At 50.5% G+C, this 24735-nt stretch overlaps 1 long non-coding RNA gene across 1 annotated transcript in view; it reads right to left on the reverse strand.

The window, feature by feature from the left end:
- Nucleotides 1-21682: 21682 nt before the first annotated feature.
- The window catches only part of LOC140399334 (uncharacterized), a 56560-nt gene continuing 53507 nt past the window's right edge, over nt 21683-24735 (reverse strand). The window contains exon 2 of the long non-coding RNA XR_011937679.1: nt 21683-23560. This is a non-coding gene — a long non-coding RNA (uncharacterized lncRNA). The remainder of the gene's footprint in view (nt 23561-24735) is intronic.

Genomic DNA, 24735 nt, shown 5'->3' on the forward strand with positions numbered 1-24735 from the left:
ACTGTCAAGGTGACTGAGATGTACTGTCAAAGTGATTGAGATGCACTGTCAAAGTGACTGGGATGTACTGTCAAGGTGACTGGGATGTACTGTCAAGGTGACTGAGATGCACTGTCAAGGTGATTGAGATGCACTGTCAAAGTGACTGGGATGTACTGTCAAAGTGACTGGGATGTACTGTCAAGGTGATTGACATGCACTGTCAAGTTGACTGGGATGTACTGTCAAGGTGACTGGGATGCACTGTCAAGGTGACTGAGATGTTCTGTCAAGGTGACTGGGATGCACTGCCAAGGTGACTGGGATGCACTGTCAAGGTGACTGGGATGTACTGTCAAGGTGACTTAGATGTACTGTCAAGGTGACTGAGATGTCCTTTCAAGGTGACTGGGATGTACTGTCAAGGTGACTGAGATGTACTGTCAAGGTGACTGGGATGTCCTGTCAAGGTGACTGAGATGCACTGTCAAGGTGACTGAGGTGCACTGTCAAGGTGACTGAGATGCACTGTCAAGGTGACTGAGATGTACTGTCAAGGTGACTGAGATGTACTGTCAAGGTGACTGAGATGTACTGTCAAGGTGACTGAGATGCACTGTCAAGGTGACTGAGATGCACTGTCAAGGTGACTGGGATGTACTGTCAAGGTGACTGAGATGCACTGTCAAGGTGACTGAGATGTACTGTCAAGGTGACTGAGATGTACTGTCAAGGTGACTGAGATGTACTGTCAAGGTGACTGAGATGCACTGTCAAGGTGACTGAGATGTACTGTCAAGGTGACTGAGATGCACTGTCAAGGTGACTGGGATGTACTGTCAAGGTGACTGGGATGTACTGTCAAGGTGACTGAGATGCACTGTCAAGGTGACTGAGATGCACTGTCAAGGTGACTGAGATGCACTGTCAAGGTGACTGAGATGCACTGTCAAGGTGACTGAGATGCACTGTCAAGGTGACTGGGATGTACTGTCAAGGTGACTGGGATGTACTGTCAAGGTGACTGAGATGCACTGTCAAGGTGACTGAGATGCACTGTCAAGGTGACTGAGATGCACTGTCAAGGTGACTGAGATGTACTGTCAAGGTGACTGAGATGCACTGTCAAAGTGACTGAGATGCACTGTCAAGGTGACTGAGATGCACTGTCAAGGTGACTGGGATGTACTGTCAAGGTGACTGAGATGCACTGTCAAAGTGACTGAGATGCACTGTCAAGGTGACTGAGATGCACTGTCAAGGTGACTGGGATGTGCTGTCAAGGTGACTGGGATGCACTGTCAAGGTGACTGAGATGCACTGTCAAGGTGACTGGGATGTACTGTCAAGGTGACTGAGATGCACTGTCAAAGTGACTGAGATGCACTGTCAAGGTGACTGAGATGCACTGTCAAGGTGACTGGGATGTACTGTCAAGGTGACTGGGATGTACTGTCAAGCTGACTGGGATGTACTGTCAATGTGACTGGGATGTACTGTCAATGTGACTGGGATGCCCTGTCAAGGTGACTGAGATGTACTGTCAAGGTGATTGAGATGTACTGTCAAGGTGACTGAGATGTACTGTCAAGGTGACTGGGATGCACTGTCAAGGTGACTGGGATGCACTGTCAATGTGACTGGGATGTACTGTCAAGGTGACTGAGATGTACTGTCAAGGTGACTGAGATGTACTGTCAAGGTGACTGGGATGTACTGTCAAGGTGAATGGGATGTACTGTCAAGGTGACTTGGATGTACTGTCAAGGTGACTGAGATGTACTGTCAAGGTGACTGAGATGTACTGTCAAGGTGACTGGGATGTACTGTCAAGGTGACTGGGATGTACTGTCAAGGTGACTAGGATGTACTGTCAAGGTGACTGGGATGTACTGTCAAGGTGACTGAGATGTACTGTCCAGGTGACTGAGATGTACTGTCAAGGTGACTGAGATGTACTGTCAAGGTGACTGGGATGTACTGTCAAGGTGACTGGGATGTACTGTCAAGGTGACTGGGATGTACTGTCAAGGTGACTTGGATGTACTGTCAAGGTGACTGAGATGTACTGTCAAGGTGACTGGGATGTACTGTCAAGGTGACTGGGATGTACTGTCAAGGTGACTAGGATGTACTGTCAAGGTGACTGGGATGTACTGTCAAGGTGACTGAGATGTACTGTCCAGGTGACTGAGATGTACTGTCAAGGTGACTGAGATGTACTGTCAAGGTGACTGGGATGTACTGTCAAGGTGACTGGGATGTACTGTCAAGGTGACTGGGATGTACTGTCAAGGTGACTGGGATGTACTGTCAAGGTGACTGGGATGTACTGTCAAGGTGACTTGGATGTACTGTCAAGGTGACTGGGATGCACTGTCAATGTGACTGGGATGCCCTGTCAAGGTGACTGAGATGTACTGTCAAGGTGACTGAGATGTACTGTCAAGGTGACTGGGATGCACTGTCAAGGTGACTGGGATGTACTGTCAAGGTGACTGAGATGTACTGTCAAGGTGACTGAGATGTACTGTCAAGGTGACTGGGATGCACTGTCAAGGTGACTGGGATGCACTGTCAATGTGACTGGGATGTACTGTCAAGGTGACTGAGATGTACTGTCAAGGTGACTGAGATGTACTGTCAAGGTGACTGGGATGTACTGTCAAGGTGACTGGGATGTACTGTCAAGGTGACTTGGATGTACTGTCAAGGTGACTGAGATGTACTGTCAAGGTGACTGAGATGTACTGTCAAGGTGACTGGGATGTACTGTCAAGGTGACTGGGATGTACTGTCAAGGTGACTAGGATGTACTGTCAAGGTGACTGGGATGTACTGTCAAGGTGACTGAGATGTACTGTCCAGGTGACTGAGATGCACTGTCAAGGTGACTGAGATGCACTGTCTAGGTGACTGGGATGTACTGTCAAGGTGACTGAGATGTACTGTCAAGGTGACTGAGATGTACTGTCAAGGTGACTGAGATGTACTGTCAAGGTGACTGAGATGTACTGTCAAGGTGACTGGGATGCACTGTCAAGGTGACTGGGATGCACTGTCAAGGTGACTGGGATGTACTGTCAAGCTGATTGAGATGTACTGTCAAGGTGACTGGGATGTACTGTCAAGGTGATTGAGATGTACTGTCAAGGTGACTGGGATGTACTGTCAAGGTGACTGGGATGTACTTTGAAGGTGACTGAGATGTCCTGTCAAGGTGACTGGGATGTACTGTCAAGGTGACTGGGATGTACTGTCAAGGTGACTGGGATGTACTGTCAAGGTGACTGGGATGTACTTTGAAGGTGACTGGGATGCACTGTCAAGGTGACTGGGATGTACTGTCAAGGTGACTGGGATGTACTGTCAAGCTGATTGAGATGTACTGTCAAGGTGACTGGGATGTACTGTCAAGGTGATTGAGATGTACTGTCAAGGTGACTGGGATGCACTGTCAAGGTGACTGGGATGTACTGTCAAGGTGACTGGGATGTACTGTCAAGGTGACAGAGATGTACTGTCAAGGTGACTGGGATGTACTGTCAAGGTGACTGGGATGTACTGTCAAGGTGACAGAGATGTACTGTCAAGGTGACTGAGATGTACTGTCAAGGTGACTGGGATGTACTGTCAAGGTGACTGGGATGTACTGTCAAGGTGACAGAGATGTACTGTCAAGGTGACTGAGATGTACTGTCAAGGTGACTGGGATGTACTGTCAAGGTGACTGGGATGCACTGTCAAGGTGACTGGGATGTACTGTCAAGGTGACTGAGATGTACTGTCAAGGTGACTGAGATGTACTGTCAAGGTGACTGAGATGCACTGTCAAGGTGACTGGGATGCACTGTCAAGGTGACTGAGATGTACTGTCAAGGTGACTGAGATGTACTGTCAAGGTGACTGAGATGTACTGTCAAGGTGACTGAGATGCACTGTCATGGTGACTGAGATGCACTGTCAAGGTGACTGAGATGTACTGTCAAGGTGACTGAGATGCACTGTCAAGGTGACTGGGATGTACTGTCAAGGTGACTGGGATGAACTTTGAAGGTGATTTGGATGCACTGTCAAGGTGACTGGGATGTACTGTCAAGGTGACTGGGATGTACTGTCAAGGTGACTGGGATGTACTGTCAAGGTGACTGGGATGAACTGTCAAGGTGACTTAGATGTACTGTCAAGGTGACTGGGATGAACTTTGAAGGTGATTTGGATGCACTGTCAAGGTGACTGGGATGTACTGTCAAGGTGACTGGGATGTACTGTCAAGGTGACTGGGATGAACTGTCAAGGTGACTGGGATGCACTGTCAAGGTGATTGAGATGTACTGTCAAGGTGACTGGGGTGCACTGTCAAGGTGATTGAGATGTACTGTCAAGGTGATTGAGATGTACTGTCAAGGTGACTGAGATGCACTGTCAAGGTGACTGGGATGTACTGTCAAGGTGACTGGGATGAACTGTCAAGGTGACTGGGATGTACTGTCAAGGTGACTGAGATGAACTGTCAAGGTGACTGAGATGCACTGTCAAGGTGACTGGGATGTACTGTCAAGGTGACTGGGATGTAATGTCAAGGTGACTGGGATGTACTGTCAAGGTGACTGGGATGTACTGTCAAGGTGATTGAGATGTACTGTCAAGGTGACTGGGGTGCACTGTCAAGGTGATTGAGATGTACTGTCAAGGTGACTGAGATGTACTGTCAAGGTGACTGGGGTGCACTGTCAAGGTGACTGGGATGTACTGTCAAGGTGATTGAGATGTACTGTCAAGGTGACTGGGGTGCACTGTCAAGGTGATTGAGATGTACTGTCAAGGTGACTGAGATGTACTGTCAAGGTGATTGAGATGTACTGTCAAGGTGACTGAGATGCACTGTCAAGGTGACTGGGATGTACTGTCAAGGTGACTGGGATGAACTGTCAAGGTGACTGGGATGTACTGTCAAGGTGACTGGGATGTACTGTCAAGGTGACTGGGATGTACTGTCAAGGTGACTGAGATGCACTGTCAAGGTGACTGAGATGCACTGTCAAGGTGACTGGGATGTACTGTCAAGGTGACTGGGATGAACTGTCAAGGTGACTGGGATGTACTGTCAAGGTGACTGCGATGCACTGTCAAGGTGACTGAGATGTACTGTCAAGGTGACTGGGCTGTAATGTCAAGGTGACTGGGATGTACTGTCAAGGTGACTGGGATGTACTGTCAAGGTGACTGGGATGTACTGTCAAGGTGACTGGGATGTACTGTCAATGTGACTGAGATGCACTGTCAAAGTGACTGGGATGTACTGTCAATGTGACTGGGATGTACTGTCTAGGTGACTGGGATGTACTGTCAAGGTGACTGGGATGTACTGTCAAGTTGACTGGGATGTACTGTCAAGGTGACTGAGATGCACTGTCAAGGTGACTGGGATGTACTGTCAAGGTGACTGAGATGTACTGTCAAGCTGACTGAGATGTACTGTCAAGGTGACTGAGATGTACTGTCAAGGTGACTGAGATGTACTGTCAAGGTGACTGAGATGTACTGTCAAGGTGACTGGTATGTCCTGTCAAGGTGACTGGGATGTACTGTCAAGTTGACTGGGATGTCCTGTCAAGGTGACTGGGATGTACTGTCAAGTTGACTGGGATGTCCTGTCAAGGTGTCTGGGATGCACTGTCAAGGTGACTGGGATGTACTGTCAAGGTGACTGGGATGCACTGTCAAGGTGACTGGGATGTACTGTCAAGGTGACTGGGATGCACTGTCAAGGTGACTGGGATGTACTGTCAAGGTGATTGACATGCACTGTCAAGGTGACTGGGAGGTACTGTCAAGGTGACTGAGATGTACTGGCAAGGTGACTGAGATTCACTGTCAAGGGGACTGAGATGCACTGTCAAGGTGACTGAGATGTCCTGTCAAGGTGACTGAGATGCACTGTCAAAGTGACTGGGATGTACTGTCAAGGTGACTGAGATGTACTGTCAAGGTGACTGAGATGTACTGTCAAGGTGACTGGGATGTACTGTCAAGATGACTGGAATGTACTGTCAAGGTGACTGGGATGTACTGTCAAGGTGACTGAGATGCACTGTCTAGGTGACTGAGATGTACTGTCAAGGTGACTGGGATGTACTGTCAAGGTGACTGAGATGTACTGTCAAGGTGACTGGGATGTACTGTCAAGGTGACTGGGATGTACTGTCAAGGTGACTGAGATGCACTGTCTAGGTGACTGAGATGTACTGTCAAGGTGACTGAGATGCACTGTCTAGGTGACTGAGATGTACTGTCAAGGTGACTGGGATGTACTGTCAAGGTGACTGAGATGTACTGTCAAGGTGACTGGGATGTACTGTCAAGGTGACTGGGATGTACTGTCAAGGTGGCTGGGATGTACTGTCAAGGTGACTGGGATGTACTGTCAAGGTGGCTGGGATGTACTGTCAAGGTGACTGGGATGTACTGTCAATGTGACTGAGATGCACTGTCAAGGTGACTGAGATGCACTGTCTAGGTGACTGAGATGTACTGTCAAGGTGACTGGGATGTACTGTCAAGGTGACTGAGATGTACTGTCAAGGTGACTGGGATGTACTGTCAAGGTGACTGGGATGTACTGTCAAGGTGGCTGGGATGTACTGTCAAGGTGACTACGATGTACTGTCAAGGTGACTGAGATGCACTGTCAAGGTGACTGAGATGTACTGTCAAGTTGACTGGGATGTACTGTCAAGGTGACTGAGATGCACTGTCTAGGTGACTGGGATGTGCTGTCAAGGTGACTGGGATGTACTGTCAAGGTGACTGGGATGTACTGTCAAGGTGACTGGGATGCACTGCCAAGGTGACTGAGATGTACTGTCAAGGTGACTGGGATGTACTGTCAAGGTGACTTAGATGTACTGTCAAGGTGACTGGGATGTACTGTCAAGGTGACTTAGATGTACTGTCAAGGTGACTGGGATGTACTGTCAATGTGACTGAGATGCACTGTCAAGGTGACTGAGATGCACTGTCTAGGTGACTGGGATGTGCTGTCAAGGTGACTGGGATGTACTGTCAAGGTGACTGGGATGTACTGTCAAGGTGACTGGGATGCACTGCCAAGGTGACTGAGATGTACTGTCAAGGTGACTGGGATGTACTGTCAAGGTGACTTAGATGTACTGTCAAGGTGACTGGGATGTACTGTCAAGGTGACTTAGATGTACTGTCAAGGTGACTGGGATGTACTGTCAAGGTGACTGGGATGTACTGTCAAGGTGACTGAGATGTACTGTCAAGGTGACTGGGATGCACTGTCAAGGTGACTGGGATGCACTGTCAAGGTGACTGGGATGCACTGTCAAGGTGACTGGGATGTACTGTCAAGGTGACATGGATGGACTGTCAAGGTGACTGAGATGCACTGTCAAGGTGACATGGATGGACTGTCAAGGTGACTGAGATGCACTGTCAAGGTGACTGAGATGTACTGTCAAGGTGACATGGATGGACTGTCAAGGTGACTGAAATGTCCTGTCAAGGTGACTGGGATTTACTGTCAAGGTGACTGAGATGTACTGTCAAGGTGACTGGGATGTACTGTCAAGTTGACTGGGATGTACTGTCAAGGTGACTTAGATGTACTGTCAAGGTGACTGAGATGTACTGTCAAGGTGACATGGATGGACTGTCAAGGTGACTGAAATGTCCTGTCAAGGTGACTGGGATGTACTGTCAAGGTGACTGAGATTTACTGTCAAGGTGACTGAGATGCACTGTCAAGGTGACTGAGATGCACTGTCAAGGTGACTGAGATGTACTGTCAAGGTGACATGGATGGACTGTCAAGGTGACTGAAATGTCCTGTCAAGGTGACTGGGATGTACTGTCAAGGTGACTGAGATGTACTGTCAAGGTGACTGAGATGCACTGTCAAGGTGACTGAGATGCACTGTCAAGGTGACTGGGATGCACTGTCAAGGTGACTGGGATGTACTGTCAAGTTGACTGAGATGCACTGTCAAGGTGACTGAGATGTACTGTCAAGGTGACTGAGATGCACTGTCAAGGTGACTGAGATGCACTGTCAAGGTGACTGGGATGTACTGTCAAGGTGACATGGATGGACTGTCAAGGTGACTGAAATGTCCTGTCAAGGTGACTGGGATGTACTGTCAAGGTGACTGAGATGTACTGTCAAGGTGACTGGGATGCACTGTCAAGGTGACTGGGATGTACTGTCAAGGTGACTGGGATGTACTTTGAAGGTGACTGGGATGCACTGTCAAGGTGACTGGGATGTACTGTCAATGTGACTGAGATGCACTGTCAAGGTGACTGAGATGTACCGTCAAGGTGACTGAGATGTACCGTCAAGGTGACTGAGATGCACTGTCAAGGTGACTGAGATGCACTGTCAAGGTGACTGGGATGTACTTTGAAGGTGACTGGGATGCACTGTCAAGGTGACTGGGATGTACTGTCAAGGTGATTGAGATGTACTGTCAAGGTGACTGGGATGTACTTTGAAGGTGACTGGGATGCACTGTCAAGGTGACTGGGATGTACTGTCAAGGTGATTGAGATGTACTGTCAAGGTGACTGGGATGCACTGTCAAGGTGACTGGGATGTACTGTCAAGGTGACTGCGATGCACTGTCAAGGTGACTGGGATGTACTGTCAAGGTGACTGCGATGCACTGTCAAGGTGACTGGGATGTACTGTCAAGGTGACTGGGATGTACTGTCAAGGTGACTGAGATGTACTGTCAAGGTGACTGGGATGTACTGTCAAGGAGACTGGGATGTACTGTCAAGGTGACTGAGATGTACTGTCAAGGTGACTGGGATGTACTGTCAAGGAGACTGGGATGTACTGTCAAGGTGACTGAGATGTACTGTCAAGGTGACTGGGATGTACTGTCAAGGAGACTGGGATGTACTGTCAAGGTGACTGAGATGTACTGTCAAGGTGACTGAGATGTACTGTCAAGGTGACTGAGATGTACTGTCAAGGTGACTGGGATGTACTGTCAAGGTGACTGAGATGTACTGTCAAGGTGACTGAGATGCACTGTCAAGGTGACTGAGATGTACTGTCAAGGTGATTGAGATGTACTGTCAAGGTGACTGGGATGTACTGTCAAGGTGACTGGGATGTACTGTCAAGGAGACTGGGATGTACTGTCAAGGTGACTGAGATGCACTGTCAAGGTGACTGAGATGTACTGTCAAGGTGACTGGGATGTACTGTCAAGGTGACTGGGATGTACTGTCAAGGAGACTGGGATGTACTGTCAAGGTGACTGAGATGTACTGTCAAGGTGACTGGGATGTACTGTCAAGGAGACTGGGATGTACTGTCAAGGTGACTGAGATGTACTGTCAAGGTGACTGAGATGTACTGTCAAGGTGACTGGGATGTACTGTCAAGGTGACTGCGATGCACTGTCAAGGTGACTGAGATGTACTGTCAAGGTGACTGAGATGCAATGTCAAGGTGACTGCGATGCACTGTCAAGGTGACTGCGATGCACTGTCAAGGTGACTGAGATGTACTGTCAAGGTGACTGAGATGCAATGTCAAGGTGACTGGGATGTACTGTCAAGGTGACTGCGATGCACTGTCAAGGTGACTGCGATGCACTGTCAAGGTGACTGAGATGTACTGTCAAGGTGACTGAGATGCAATGTCAAGGTGACTGGGATGTACTGTCAAGGTGACTGCGATGCACTGTCAAGGTGACTGCGATGCACTGTCAAGGTGACTGCGATGCACTGTCAAGGTGACTGCGATGCACTGTCAAGGTGACTGAGATGTACTGTCAAGGTGACTGAGATGCAATGTCAAGGTGACTGGGATGTACTGTCAAGGTGACTGAGATGCACTGTCAAGGTGACTGGGATGTACTGTCAAGGTGACTGAGATGCACTGTCAAGGTGACTGGGATGTACTGTCAAGGTGACTGAGATGCACTGTCAAAGTGACTGAGATGCACTGTCAAAGTGACTGAGATGTACTGTCTAGGTGACTGGGATGTACTGTGAAGGTGACTGAGATGCACTGTCAAGGTGACTGGGATGTACTGTCAATGTGACTGAGATGCACTGTCAAAGTGACTGAGATGCACTGTCTAGATGACTGGGATGTACTGTCAAGGTGACTGGGATGTACTGTCAATGTGACTGAGATGCACTGTCAAGGTGACTGGGATGTACTGTCAAGGTGACTGGGATGTACTGTCAAGTTGACTGGGATGTACTGTCAAGGTGACTGAGATGCACTGTCAAGGTGACTGAGATGTACTGTCAAGGTGACTGGGATGTACTGTCAATGTGACTGAGATGTACTGTCAATGTGACTGAGATGCACTGTCAATGTGACTGAGATGCAGTGTCAAGGTGACTGGGATGTACTGTCAAGGTGACTGGGATGTACTGTCAAGGTGACTGGGATGTACTGTCAAGTTGACTGGGATGTACTGTCAAGGTGACTGAGATGCACTGTCAAGGTGACTGAGATGTACTGTCAAGGTGACTGAGATGCACTGTCAAGGTGACTGGGATGTACTGTCAAGGTGACTGGGATGTACTGTCAAGGTGATTGACATGCACTGTCAAGGTGACTGGGATGTACTGTCAAGGTGACTGGGATGTACAGTCAAGGTGACTGAGATTCACTGTCAAGGTGACTGAGATGTACTGTCAAGGTGACTGAGATGTACTGTCAAGGTGACTGAGATTCACTGTCAAGGTGACTGAGATGTACTGTCATGGTGACTGAGATGTACTGTCATGGTGACTGGGATGCACTGTCAAGGTGATTGAGATGCACTGTCAAAGTGACTGGGATGTACTGTCAAGGTGACTGGGATGTACTGTCAAAGTGATTGAGATGCACTGTCAAAGTGACTGGGATGTACTGTCAAGGTGACTGGGATGTACTGTCAAGGTGACTGAGATGCACTGTCAAGGTGATTGAGATGCACTGTCAAAGTGACTGGGATGTACTGTCAAAGTGACTGGGATGTACTGTCAAGGTGACTGGGATGTACTGTCAAGGTGACTGAGATGTACTGTCAAGGTGACTGGGATGTACTGTCAAGGTGACTGGGATGTACTGTCAAGGTGACTGAGATGTACTGTCAAAGTGACTGGGATGTACTGTCAAGGTGACTGAGATGTACTGTCAAGGTGACTGAGATGTACTGTCAAGGTGACTGGGATGTACTGTCAAGGTGACTGGGATGTACTGTCAAGGTGACTGAGATGTACTGTCAAGGTGACTGGGATGTACTGTCAAGGTGACTGGGATGTACTGTCAAGGTGACTGAGATGTACTGTCAAGGTGACTGAGATGTACTGTCATGGTGAATGGGGTGCACTGTCAAGGTGATTGAGATGCACTGTCAAGGTGATTGAGATGTCCTGTCAAGGTGACTGAGATGTACTGTCAAGGTGACTGGGATGCACTGTCAAGGTGACTGAGATGTACTGTCAAGGTGACTGGGATGCACTGTAAAGGTGACTGAGATGTACTGTCAAGGTGACTGAGATGCACTGTCAAGGTGACTGGGATGTACTGTCAAGGTGACTGAGATGTACTGTCAAGATTACTGGGATGTACTATCAAGGTGACTGAGATGCACTGTCAAGGTGACTGAGATGTACTGTCAAGGTGACTGAGATGCACTGTCAAGGTGTCTGAGATGTACTGTCAAGGTGACTGCGATGTACTGTCAAGGTGACTGGGATGTACTGTCAAGGTGACTGAGATGTACTGTCAAGGTGACTGGGATGTACTGTCAAGGTGACTGGGATGTACTGTCAAGGTGACTGAGATGTACTGTCAAGGTGACTGAGATGTACTGTCAAGGTGACTGAGATGCACTGTCAAGGTGACTGGGATGTACTGTCAAGGTGACTGGGATGTACTGTCAAGGTGACTGGGATGTACTGTCAAGGTGACTGAGATGTACTGTCAAGGTGACTGAGATGTACTGTCAAGGTGACTGAGATGCACTGTCAAGGTGACTGGGATGTACTGTCAAGGTGACTGGGATGTACTGTCAAGGTGACTGCGATGTACTGTCAAGGTGACTGGGATGTACTGTCAAGGTGACTGAGATGTACTGTCAAGGTGACTGGGATGTACTGTCAAGGTGACTGGGATGTACTGTCAAGGTGACTGAGATGTACTGTCAAGGTGACTGAGATGTACTGTCAAGGTGACTGCGATGTACTGTCAAGGTGACTAGGATGTACTGTCAAGGTGACTGGGATGCACTGTCAAGGTGACTGGGATGCACTGTCAAGGTTACTGAGATGCACTGTCAAGGTGACTGAGATGCACTGTCAAGGTGACTGATGTACGACAGAAATACCGTTGCCAGCTGGGGCAATGCCGTTTGCACAGCTGAGGTTAAATGCTAAATCCTCGTTTGTTCGTGGGGGTCGGAGTGGCCTGCGGGGAGGGGGTGGGGTTGCTGACCGGACCCGTGCCGTCATGGTGCTGTGTGCATTGGATGATGGACATCATCGTTGTCTTTTTTTAATATAAGTTTAGAATACCCAATTCATTTTTTTCCGATTAAAGGGCAATTTAGCGTGGCCAATCCACCCACCCTGCGCATCTTTGGGTTGTGGGGGTGTGACCCACGCAGACACAGGGAGAATGTGCAAACTCCACACGGACAGTGACCCCCCCAGAGCCAGGATCGAACCCGGGACCTCGGCACCGTGAGGCAGCAGTGCTAACCACTGCGCCACCGTGCTGCCCTCTCGGTGTCTTGGTTCTGCGGCGCAGGTCACCAAATGCCGTTTCGAGGATTTGTGGGATACCTTTTAGAAGAGGCCCATGAGAGGGTTATTGAACTCGAAAGAACCATCAAAATCCTTTGTGCCATCGATACCTTGCTTTTAATGGTTGTGTTGTTTATCCTGACTGATTTGGGAGGGAGGGCCAAGTCCGGCATTGTGTCTGTTATCCCATCGCCACGAAGAGCTCGGGATGGCCCCTTTGAGGGTGTTATGAGGGGCCTCCTGGGAGGTGGCGAGGATTAGGGGGAAGCCAGAGGATTGGGAAGACATCAGTGGCATCCCAGAACGTCAAGAAGGTCAGGGTGCAGAGGTGAGTGTAGTGTCCATCACTCAAGAGAAGGTGCTGGGGAAACTGAAAGGTCTGAAGGAGGAAAAACCACCAGGGGCCAGATGGACTACACCCCCGGCTCTGAAGGAGATAGTTCAGTAGATTGTGGAGGTATTGGTGGTGATCTTTCAGGAATCACTGGAGGCAGGAAGGGTCCCAGAGGACTGGGAAGTGGCTAATGTAACACCCCTGTTTAAAAAGTGAGTGAGGCAGAAGACGGGAAATGATAGGCCGGTTAGCCTGACTTCGGTCATTGGTAAGATTTTAGAGTCTGTTATTAAACAAGAGATCGCGGAGTACTCGGAAGTGCATGATAAAATAGGACTGAGTCAGCACGGCTTTGTCAAGGGGATGTCATGCCTGACAAGTAAGGCTGCTTTGTCCTGGATGGTGTTGAGCTTCTTGAGTGTTGTTGGAGCTGCGCTCAACCAGGCAAGTGGAGAGTATTCCATCACACTCCTGACTTGTGCCTTGTAGATGGTGGACAGGCTTTGGGGTCAGTCAATGGCTGCTTTGGTGTCGAGGGCAGTCACTCTCACCTCATCTCTGGAGTTCAGCTCTTTTATCTATGTTTGACCCAAGGCTGTGATGAGGTCAGGAGCTGAGTGACCCTGGCGGAACCCGAACTGAGCGTCCATGAGCAGGTTATTGCCGAGTATGTGCCGCTTGATAGCATTGTTGATGGCCTATTCCATCATTTTACTGATGACGAAGAGTAGACTGATGCACCGGTAATTGACCATTTTGGATTTGTCCTGCTTTTTGTGGACAGGACATACCTGGGCATTGCTGGGTAGATGCCAATGCTGTATCTGTAATGCGACAGCTTGGCAAGGGACAAGGTCAGTTCTGGAGCACAAATCTTCAGTTTTAGTCATTACAATTGTTCTTGGATCACTGGACCATCTGCAGAGCTGAAACCAAATACAGGTGTTGAAACAAAGCCAAGCATTCAGAATGACTACAGTTGTCATAAAAAAGCTTCCAGCTACATTGCCTGAACCTGCCAGGGCAAAATGGTGCCCCATTTCCATTTCAAAGCAGAGTGCCTGTCAATCAATGGATTGGTTGGAGCGGATGTAGAAACTTTTCTTCAACTTACAAAAGTTTTTTGTTTTTTTGAAATGGCCGGATCTGTCAATCGATTTACATCACAGCACAAAACGTGACAGCAAAGCCTGACAGGAAATGTTTTTAATGTATGTGCACTTTAATGCTAAGTGCGTGAGCAGTGAATGTTCATTTCCCAGGTAGCTGCTGTGATGCTGAGTTCTCGCATTCTTCCAGGGAAAATCATAAATCTATGATAAGGGGTGTCACACATGGGTTTTCATAAACTGTCGATATGAAGAAGGGAAGAATTATCGAGATAAGGTTATGGAAAGAGTGAGTTACAGCAGAAAATCAGATAGAAATTGATCCGCATGAACCTTCAATAAATATTGGCCGTAGCTCTGTGGGAACATTCTTGCCCCCGGTTTGAAGGTTCAATTCTAGGACAGCAACCGAGCTGAACCTCCAGTGAAACAACGAGAGGGTGTTGCATTTGGAGATGCTGCTGATTGGGTCAAATGTTAAAGCAATGTCCTGGCACAACTCGCAGGCAGGATTAAATAATCCCACCACAAAATTCCAAGCAGAGCTGGGGTGCCCAAAGACTATCCCTCATACATCCCCGCCAGAATTCACCATTTCTCCCAGTGTCATCTCATGGACTTTGTTTATTTTTATTCCGTTATGGGACATGGGCATCACTCGCTAGGCCAACATTCATTGCCCAGCCCTAATTGCCCTTGAGAAGGCGGTGGTGAGCTGCCTTCTTGAACCGCACCAGCCCATGTGCAGTGGGTACACCCACTGTGCTGTTAGGGAGGGAGTTGCAGGATGTTGCCCCAGCGACAGTGAAGGAACGGCCGATATATTTCCCAGTCAGGATGGTGAGTGACTCGGAGGGGGACCTCCAGGTGGTGGGGTTCCCAAGTATCTGCTGCTCTTGTCCTTCGAGACAGCAGTGGTTGTAGGTTTGGAAGGTGCTGCCTAAGGAGCCTTGACGAGTTCTTGCAGTGCATCGTGGGGCAATGGGACTAACTGGATAATTCTCTGAGAGGCAGCACAGGTACAGTGGGCCGAAGGAGATCACCTCGAGTGCATTTATTGATGACCAGTTCTGGATTCCAGGATCAGGGGGAATCTGCCGGGTCGCAAGGCACCAGGATGATGAAGAAAATAAGAAGATATGGAGCGTCATTCTCCGACCCCCCGCCGGGTTGGAGAATGGCCGTTGGCCGCCGTGAATCCCGCCCCCGCCGGTTGCCGAAGTCTCCGGCACCGGATATTCGGCGGGGGCGGGAATCGGGCCGCGCCGGTTGGCGGGCCCCCCCGCTGGATTCTCCAGCCCGGATGGGCCGAAGTCCCGCCGATAAATTGCCTGTCCCGCCGGCGTGGATTAAACCACCTTTTGAACGGCGGGCTCCGGGGTCCTGGGGGGGGGGCGCGGGGCGATCTGGCCCCGGGGGGTGCCCCCACGGTGGCCTGGCCCGCGACCGGGGCCCACCGATCCGCGGGCGGGCCTGTGCCATGGGGGCACTCTTTCCCTTCCGCCTCCGCCACTGTCTCCACCATGGCAGAGGCGAAAGAGACTCCCTCCACTGCGCATGCACGGGAAACTGTCAGCGGCCGCTGACGCTCCCGCGCATGCGCCGCCCGGAGATGTCATTTCCGCGCCAGCTGGCGGGGCAACAAAGGCCGTTTCCGCCAGCTGGCGGGGCGGAAATCCCTCCAGCACCGGCCTAGCCCCTCAATGTTGGGGCTCGGCCCCCAAAGATGCGGAGCATTCCGCACCTTTGGGGCAGCGCGATGCCCGTCTGATTGGCGCCGTTTTGGGCGCCAGTCGGCGGACATCGCGCCGTTTCGGGAGAATTTCACCCCTGAAGTGGGACCAGTGGTAGACCATTCCCCCCGTTGACTCTGTCCCACCGTCAAGGTCATCATTGCTGAACTTGGGCTTCAACTTCACTTTGCTGCCCGGGACGCCAAAAACCTGTCCATCCCGGCCTTAAATATTTATGATAATATACGGTGCTTATGTAGTTACATTGTATACCTTGTGTTGCCCTATTATGTATTTTCTTTATTCCCTTTTCTTCCCATACACTTAACGATCTGTTGAGCTGCTCACAGAAGAATATATTTCACTGTACCTCGGTACACGTGACAATAAACAAATCCAATCCAATCCAATTAATGGTAGAAAGTCCACAACCCTCTGGGGTTCCAAAGATTCTCAATCTCCTGAGTGAAGTAATTACTCCCCCTCTCAGTTCGAAATGATCACCCTCCCGTATCCGGAGACTGTGGCCCCCCGTGTTTCCGAGTCCCCCCCCCCCAGCCCTGACCAGTGGAAATGACAATTTCTCAGTGCGCCCACCCTACCAGACCTCCTTCAGAATCGCGTCTGGTTTTGATGAGATAATTTTTCGTTCTTCTAAACTCCCGAGAGAACATATTAACGCAGCAGCCTTTCCTTGTTTGAGATCTATTTATTGTGATTTTTCTTTGCGGGTTTGTACGGTTGGGGGGTCTAAGTGGGTTTGTGATTATATTGTAACATTTGTACCCTGCGCTGCGTTGCTGCATTGACAGCGCACCACTTTTCCTTGTGGTTTGACTCAATCTAAAATACATCGAAATGTACTCTGAGAAATTATTGCGATGGCAGCATAGGCTGAGCTCGTCCGCGAGGGCGTTGCTGAGATGCTGCTGTGAATGGGTTAACAACGCTTCACATTTACTGCAGGAGGAGGCTGACTCATAGATGCATTAGTCTCAGTTCACTCTGCTGCCTGCATTCTCCAGTGAACACAGCGCCTTCAATCACTGCAGCCCAGGCACTGAACAATTGCACCATTCAGCACATTCACTGTGTACTGGAGCTCAGTGTAGGTGTTCAGCTGGGCTGGGCAGAGCAGCAGATCCTCAGTAAACGGCTCCATCGCCCCCAATGACCCCGGCCGCAGTGCAGGACCGCAAATTTACATAAGCGGGTCGTTGAAATCGCAGCGAAAATGAACATATTCACTGCTGAGGATCTACTCTTATTGAAGGCTCTGTTCAGGGTGAATCAGAGCCCAATTGTGATCATTTATTAGCCCAAGTGGGAGTTGGGAATGTTACAACTAGCCCAGGGCCCCTATGGTCGCGTCAGCCAGGCCATTGGCCAGTGACGGCTGGAAAGTGGGCAGAGTTGGCATTGATATGCTTGACAATAACAACTGGAGTTTATATAACACCTTTAATATAGAAATTCTCCAGGTGGTCGATGAATGCAAGTTTCTGTTAATCATTCTCAAATAAAATTTGACCCTGAGCCCCTGACAATAATGGTCACAGTACAGGAGGAGGCCATTCGTCCCATTGACTTCATGCTGGGCCTGTTAGCCCAGTCTCCTGTAGCACTGCAAACATTTTCCCTTCTCGAAGCTGATTGAATCTGCCTCTTCCACACCCCCAAGCAGTACACTCACCTTGCTGAGCACTCTCGGCCTGAGAGATTCTTCCTCTTCCTGACTTTGATTCTTTTGTCAATCACGTGCCCTCTGCTTCGCAAACCTTCCACCAATGGGACCAGTTCCTCTCGATCTGTTCTGTCCGGATCCCTCGTGATTTGGAAAACCTCGATCAAATCTCCTCTTAACCTCCTCCGCTACAAGAAGAACAGTGTCAACTCTCCAAACTATCTCCCGAGCTGAAGTTCCTCATCCCCAGAACCATTCTCCTAATTCTTTTCTGCGCCCTCTCTTGGGCCTTCAGGCCCTTCCAAAAGTGCAAGCCCAGAATTGGACACCATACCCCAGTGAGCCCACACCGGAGTTTTGTAAAGGTCCACCTTAACATTCCTGCTTTCATACCCCGAATCCCGGGATGACGCCTGCCACTTTCTCAACCTGTCCCACCACCTTCAAGAATTTATGTCCTTGAATCCCCAGATCCCACTGCTCCTGATCAATACTCGCACCTGGAGTTGGGGAGTCCAGGGCGTCTCCTACCCCCCCCGGTCCACACAGCAGTGTCTGACTGGACAGCACCACGCTGTGGGGCACAGGCAGCCACTGCAGCAAAGGCCGGGCTGGGGGGTGGCCTGACAAAGAAAGGGGGCAATGTGGAAGGAGGGCAGTGCAAGGAGTGGGGGGGGGGGGGGGGGCGAGGGCTAACAACGGCAGCAGAGGGGCAAGGAGGTGGATGAAGATGACAAAGAACGGAGGGCCGAGGGGAGGGGCCCTGACAAGGCTGCAATGAAAGCTCACAAACAAGGGAATCAAAGGAAGAGCGCATCATTTATTGGAAGGGGATGGATGAAGTCCCCGGAGGCAGTACATAGAGGGGCTGGTTTAGCTTGTAATGGAGAACAAGGCCAGCCGCACGGTTCAATTCCCGTACCAGCCTCCCCGAACAGGCGCCGGAATGTGGCGACTAGGGGCTTTTCACAGTAACTTAATTGAAGCCTACTTGTGACAAGAAGCGATTATTATTATTATCACAGGTGACGGGCTCAGGGAGAGGATGAATCAAGGAACAGACTTCCTCTTGAGGCTTCTGGCCTTTCCCTGCACGTTGTGGTGAAGGAAGGGGGGTGGCTGGAGAGAGCGATGGCAGTAGCTGGATTGGTGTTTAATTGTCACGCCGGGACCTTCAAACTCACCAGCTGATGGTGGGTGGACAGATCAGATGCCGACACTCCAGTACTTGGAGAGGAATTCGCTTGTTCGTAATTAACGGGGTTCCAAGTGCAGAATCTTGGGCGTCATTCTCCGACCCCCCAGCGGGTCGGAGAATGGCCGTTGGCCGCCGTGAATCCCGCCCCCGCCGGTTGCCGAAGTCTCCGGTACCGGAGATTGGGCGGGGGCGGGAATCGGGCGGCGCCGGTTGGCGGGCCCCCCGCTCGATTCTCCGGCCCGGATGGGCCGAAGTCCCGCCGAGAAATTGCCTGTCCCGCCGGCGTAAATCAAAGCCGGTATTTACCGGCGGGACCAGGCGGCGTGGGCGGGCTCCGGGGTCCTGGGGGGGGGGGCGTGGGACGATCTGACCCCGGGGGGTGCCCCCACGGTGGCCTGGCCCGCGATCGGGGCCCACCGATCCGCGGGCGGGCCTGTGCCGTGGGGGCACTCTTTCCCTTCCGCCTCCGCAACGGTCGGAGATGTCATTTCCGCGCCAGCTGGCGGGGCAACAAAGGCCGTTTCCGCCACCTGGCGGGGCGGAAATCCCTCCGGCGTCGGCCTAGCCCCTCAATGTTGGGGTTCGGCCCCCAAAGATGATGAGCATTCCGCACCTTTGGGCGCCAGTCGGCGGACATCGTGCCGTTGGGGGAGAATTTCGCCCCTGGTATGGGATCCCGCCGTTCTGGTCGTCGGCACAGGTGCTGCAGGAGCTACCCGCCACCGCACAGCCTTAAAATGGGAGAATTCTGCCCATTGCCTCTCCTCGCTCTTCTGACCAAAACAAAGCATTTCTCACTTCCCTCCATTAAATCTCAACTGGGGCACGTCAGCCCATCCCACCAACCTGCTCTTGGAACTTCGGCACTATCCTTCTCACACTTCCAAGTTTGGAATCACCCACACGTTTTGAAATTGTGCTCTGTACAGCCACGTCCCAGGTGATTTCTATACATCAGGAACAGCAGGAGTCCTATTCCACACCCCTGGAGAACTTCCTCCAGTCAGAATACCAACTTGTTCACCAGAACCTCCTGACACTTAGCCACTCGGTATCCATGTTGTTACTATCCCTTTTATTGCACAGGCTATAACTTTGCTGACAAGTGGCACTTTATCAAGCACCTGTTGGAAGTCCAGATACACCACATCAACCACATTACCCACATCAACCTTCTCTGCTACCTCATCCAGCAAACTCAATCAAGTTAATTGAACACAATTTTCCCATAACAAATCCATGCTGCCTTTCCTTAATTAATCCACCCTCGTGCAAGTGTTATTAAAATTGTTGTGAATTCTCCTTTCAACAATATTCGCCACCACTGAGGTTAAACTGACTGACCTGTAGCTGCCGGGTTCATCCTTTGCAATTCTCTAACCTTCTGACACCTCCCCTGGTTGGAAGATTATGGCTATTGCCACCACAATTTCCATCCTTCCTTTTCTTATCATAGAATTTACAGTGCAGAAGGAGGCCATTCGGCCCATCGAGTCTGCACCGGCTCTTGGAAAGAGCACCCTACCCAAGGGCCACACCTCCACCCTATCCCCATAACCCAGTAACCCCACCCAGCACTAAGGGCAATTTTGGACACTAAGGGCAATTTATCATGGCCAATCCACCTAACCTGCACATCTTTGGACTGTGGGAGGAAACCGGAGCACCCGGAGGAAACCCACGCACACACGGGGAGGATGTGCAGACTCCGCACTGACAGTGACCCAAGCCGGGAATCGAACCTGGGACCCTGGATCTGTGAAGCAATTGTGCTATCCACTGTGCTACCGTGCTGCCGATTCTGGAACCTCAGATGCTTCCCATCTGGTTCTGGTGGCTTATCGATTCTTAGCCCATTTCGAATCTGAGCCGCCTCCTCTTTCAATATGGGCAGGACAATTTCCTTCATATAGACAGATGCAAGGTATTTGTTTAATACGTCAGCCATACCTCTGTGTAAATCCTCTTTTTGGACACTAATTAGCCCCATTCCTTCTTTTACTATTCACCGGGGGCGGGCTCCCTGGACTCCCCAACCCCAGGTGCGAGTATTGATCCGAGTCGGTGTCACAGGCGGGTCCATGGGTCTAATGATGGACCCGCCGTTAACCTACCATTGGGGGAAATTGCTGCACGATGTACGCTGTTGGGTGCCTGAATATTAGATTCCCTGCTCCCGCCCACCACAGGCAGGAGGGGAGAATTCCACCCAATAGATTACCTTTTATATTAGTTGCCAGACTCTCTCTTTGCTTCTCTTAATAACTTTTTGCTTCCCCTCAAAACTTTCTGTATTCAGCCTGATTCTCACTTGTATTAACCACTTTCATCTTGCCATGTATCTGTTTGTTAGGCCTCGTTAAATGTTGCCCCTAAGACCATAGACCATAAGGCAGCAGTAGGATAGTCCACCATTTAATTACACCATGACTGATCCTATTGCCGCATGGCAGGAGTACCTGCCAATCTCTAATTCCAATTTACCCGAGAGAGATCCATTTTCGATTTGCTTAAACTGTCCTTCCAATTTGGTGCTTTCACTCGAGATGATCAACGGCAGGGTGAAAATTGGGGATCTACAAGACAGACGAAGTGGGAGGATCACGGCGACCTGGGAGGGGTCTGGAGGAAGCTACAGAGCTAGGGAGGGAGAAATCCGCAGAGGGGTTTCAAAATAAGGATGCGAATTTCGAAATGGAGGAACTGTGAGGTGCAGAGGGATCCTGGGTGTCCAGGTACATGAATCATCAAAGGTTAGTCCACCGGTACATCGCGTGATTAGGAAGGCGAATGGAATGTTGGTGTTTGTTCCAAGGCGAATTGAAGTAAACGGCAAACGGGGAGTCCGTAGAGTTCACAAGAAAGACGTTTATTCAGCATCACCGCGGTATTTACACAGGGGCCCGGTTACACATCTGTCAGCTGACCTGTTATCCACAGTCCAATCAGCACTGGGGGACAATCATCGCCAGCTGCAGGGTTACAGCAGGAATAGAATATGTACATTGGTGAGAGCACCTCTCGATTACTGGGTACAGTTTTGATCTTCTTATTTTAATTGCATTAGAATTAGTTCAGAGACGGTTCACTTGACAGATACCTGGAGTGAAAGGGTTTCTTTATGGGAATGGGTTGGCCAGGTTCGGCCTGGACCCATTGGAGTTTAGAAGGCTGAGAGGTGATCTTGTTGAAACATAGAAGATCCTGAGGGGATTTGACCGGGGGGGGGGGGGGGTGCGCTGAAAGGATGTTCCCCTTGTGGCAGAGACTGGAACTGGAGGACGCGGTTGAAAAATCGCGATTGTCCACTCCCGCGCCGGTTGGGAGGATCGCCCGGGCCGCCAAAATTTCCTGGGACGCCGGTCCGACGCCCTCCCGCGATTCTCCCAAGCGGCGGGAACGGCCCCGTCGAGTTCTGCGCGGCGCAGGCCGGAGAATCGCCCGAGACACCCAAAATGGCGATTCCCCGGCACCCCCGCTATTCTCAGGCCCGGATGGGCCGAGCGGCCAGCCCAAAACGGCGGGTTCCCCCGGCGCCGTCCACACCTGGTCGCTGCCTTCGGGAACAGCGCGGGAACGCTGGGGATGGCGGCCTGCGGGGGGGGGGGGGGGATCCTGCACCGGGGGGTACCTCAAATGTGGGGTGGCCCGCGATCGGTGCCCACCGATCGTCGGGCTGTCCTCTCTGAAGGAGGACCTCCTTCCTTCCGCAACCCCGCAAGCTCCGTCCGCCATCTTATTGCGGGGCGGACTCGGAGAGGACGGCAACCACGCATGCGCGGGTGACGGCAGTTATGCGGCGCCGGCCGTGTCATGTATGCGGCGCTGCCTTTATGCGGCGCCAAGTCCTGGCGCGTGTAGATGACGCGGCCCCGATCCTAGCCCATTATCGGGCCCTGAATCGGTCGGGATAGGGGCTGTTTCGCGCCGTCGTGAACCTCGACGGCGTTCACGACGGCGTGGGGACTTCGGCGCGGGGGTGGAGAATCCCACCCAAGGGGTCTACCGGTTAATACAGAGGTGAGGAGAATTCCTTTCTCTCAGAGGGTTGTCAGTCTGGAGAACTCTCTTTCCCAGAAATCAGGGGAAGTCGGGTCATTGAACACTTCACGGCGAAGGCAGATAGATTCTTGATCAACAAGGTAATCAAAGGTGATCGGGGGCAGGCGGGAAAGTGGATCTGAGACCACAATCAGATCAACTGTGGTCTTATTGAATGACGGAGCGGGCTTGAGGGCTCCTAATTGGTATGCAGGTATGAGCCAATGTAAATCAATGATCATAGGGGTGTTGGGTAATTGGTGTGGGTTTTACAGAGGCTAGACGGTGAGGGTTCAGCAACCTGTGAACATTCTCTTTATAGTGTCCGACATGGAGAATGATAAACTGGTCAAGATACCAAAGGGCGAGTGGCTAATTTGGAATCCAACTTGAATCTGTACCTTCAGGAAGGGAAGGAAAGGGGCAGAATGTTGGAGGGTAAGTGGGTGTATAATTTCCAAAAAGACAAAGACATTCTATTAAAGCATACTGTTATCCAGCGAAAGGTTTCTTTAGTCTGTGTCCACTATGTACCACGTGACAGTGTAGTCCTCTGTCAGCTCTGGCTCACTGCTTCAGAATCCAGGATGCTGTGGGTTTGGATCCGTCCAAAGAGACCCAAATTCAATACTGAGGGAGTGCTGCAATGTCTGTTCTCTCCGAGGGGTGCCGAGGATTCCACAGTACTACCTGCAGAAGAACATGGGAGGTTTATTCTGGTCCATATTTATCCCTCAACCAATATCTCTAAAAACAGATGATCGGTCATTATCACGTTGCTGTGTTTAGGATCTTGCTGTGTTCAAATTGTCGGGCAGGTTTTCTACATTAGGACAGTGTCTACATTTCAAAATTGCTTCATTGATGGGATGTTGAAGGTGAGATGAAAAATGCAAGTTTTTTGCTTTACGGGCCATGTTTATTATTGTCACAAATAGGCTCACATTAACGCTGCAATGAAGTTACTGTGAAAAGCCCCTAGTCGCCACATTCCGCCGCCTGTTCGGGTATACAGAGGGAGAATTCAGAATGTCCAATTCACCTAACAGCACGTCTTTCGGGACTTGTGGGGAGGAAACCGGAGCACCCGGAGGAAACCCACGCAGACCCGGGGAGAACGTGCAGACTCCGCACAGACAGTGACCCAAGCCGGGAGTCGAAACCGGGACCTGGGCCTGGCGCTGTGAAGCAACAGTGCTAACCACTGTGCTACGGTGCTGCCGTTAAGCGTGAAGGCAGTGGGGATTAATGCGTGGAGATTTAGTGCACACAGGTTTATTCCACAACTTATCCTTTTCATTGGGATATGCAAAAATATTCTTCGCATCACCCGTTACCTTGCTTCTAGCTTTCTCACCATCCAAGGCTCCAAACACCCCTTCACAGTGATACAGTGATTTACTTGTTATAATTTCCAATAAAAAGAGAAAGTGCTGGATAAAGCCAGCAGGTCTGGAAGCCTCTGCGGAGAGAGAAACAGGGTTAACGTTTCTTGTCTGTGCTAAGCCGCCAGACCTGCTGAGTTTATCCAGCATTTTCTGTTTTCATTTCAAGTTTCCAGCGTTGTCAGTGTTTTGTTTTTATTTGATTAATTTACTCGTATTTCTTTCAGTTTAGACGACTGTATTCGCTGTTCTCGACGTTTTCTCCTCAAGCGCAGACGGGGGGGGGTGACCGTTTTGTGAAAACCTCTGCCCAGAACCCCGAGCTTCCATCCTGCCCCTTTAATTCTCCGCCTCGCTTCCACTCTGACCTTTCCCCCACTGGCTGTGTTCCAGTGACCCTCAGTGCAAGCTCGGGGAACAGCACCGCACCTTTCCCTTTGGCCCTCGGCCGCCGCCTGGGCTGAATGTTGAGCTCAGCAA

Source organism: Scyliorhinus torazame, chromosome 22 (genome assembly GCF_047496885.1).
Source record: "Scyliorhinus torazame isolate Kashiwa2021f chromosome 22, sScyTor2.1, whole genome shotgun sequence".
NCBI lineage: Eukaryota > Metazoa > Chordata > Chondrichthyes > Carcharhiniformes > Scyliorhinidae > Scyliorhinus > Scyliorhinus torazame.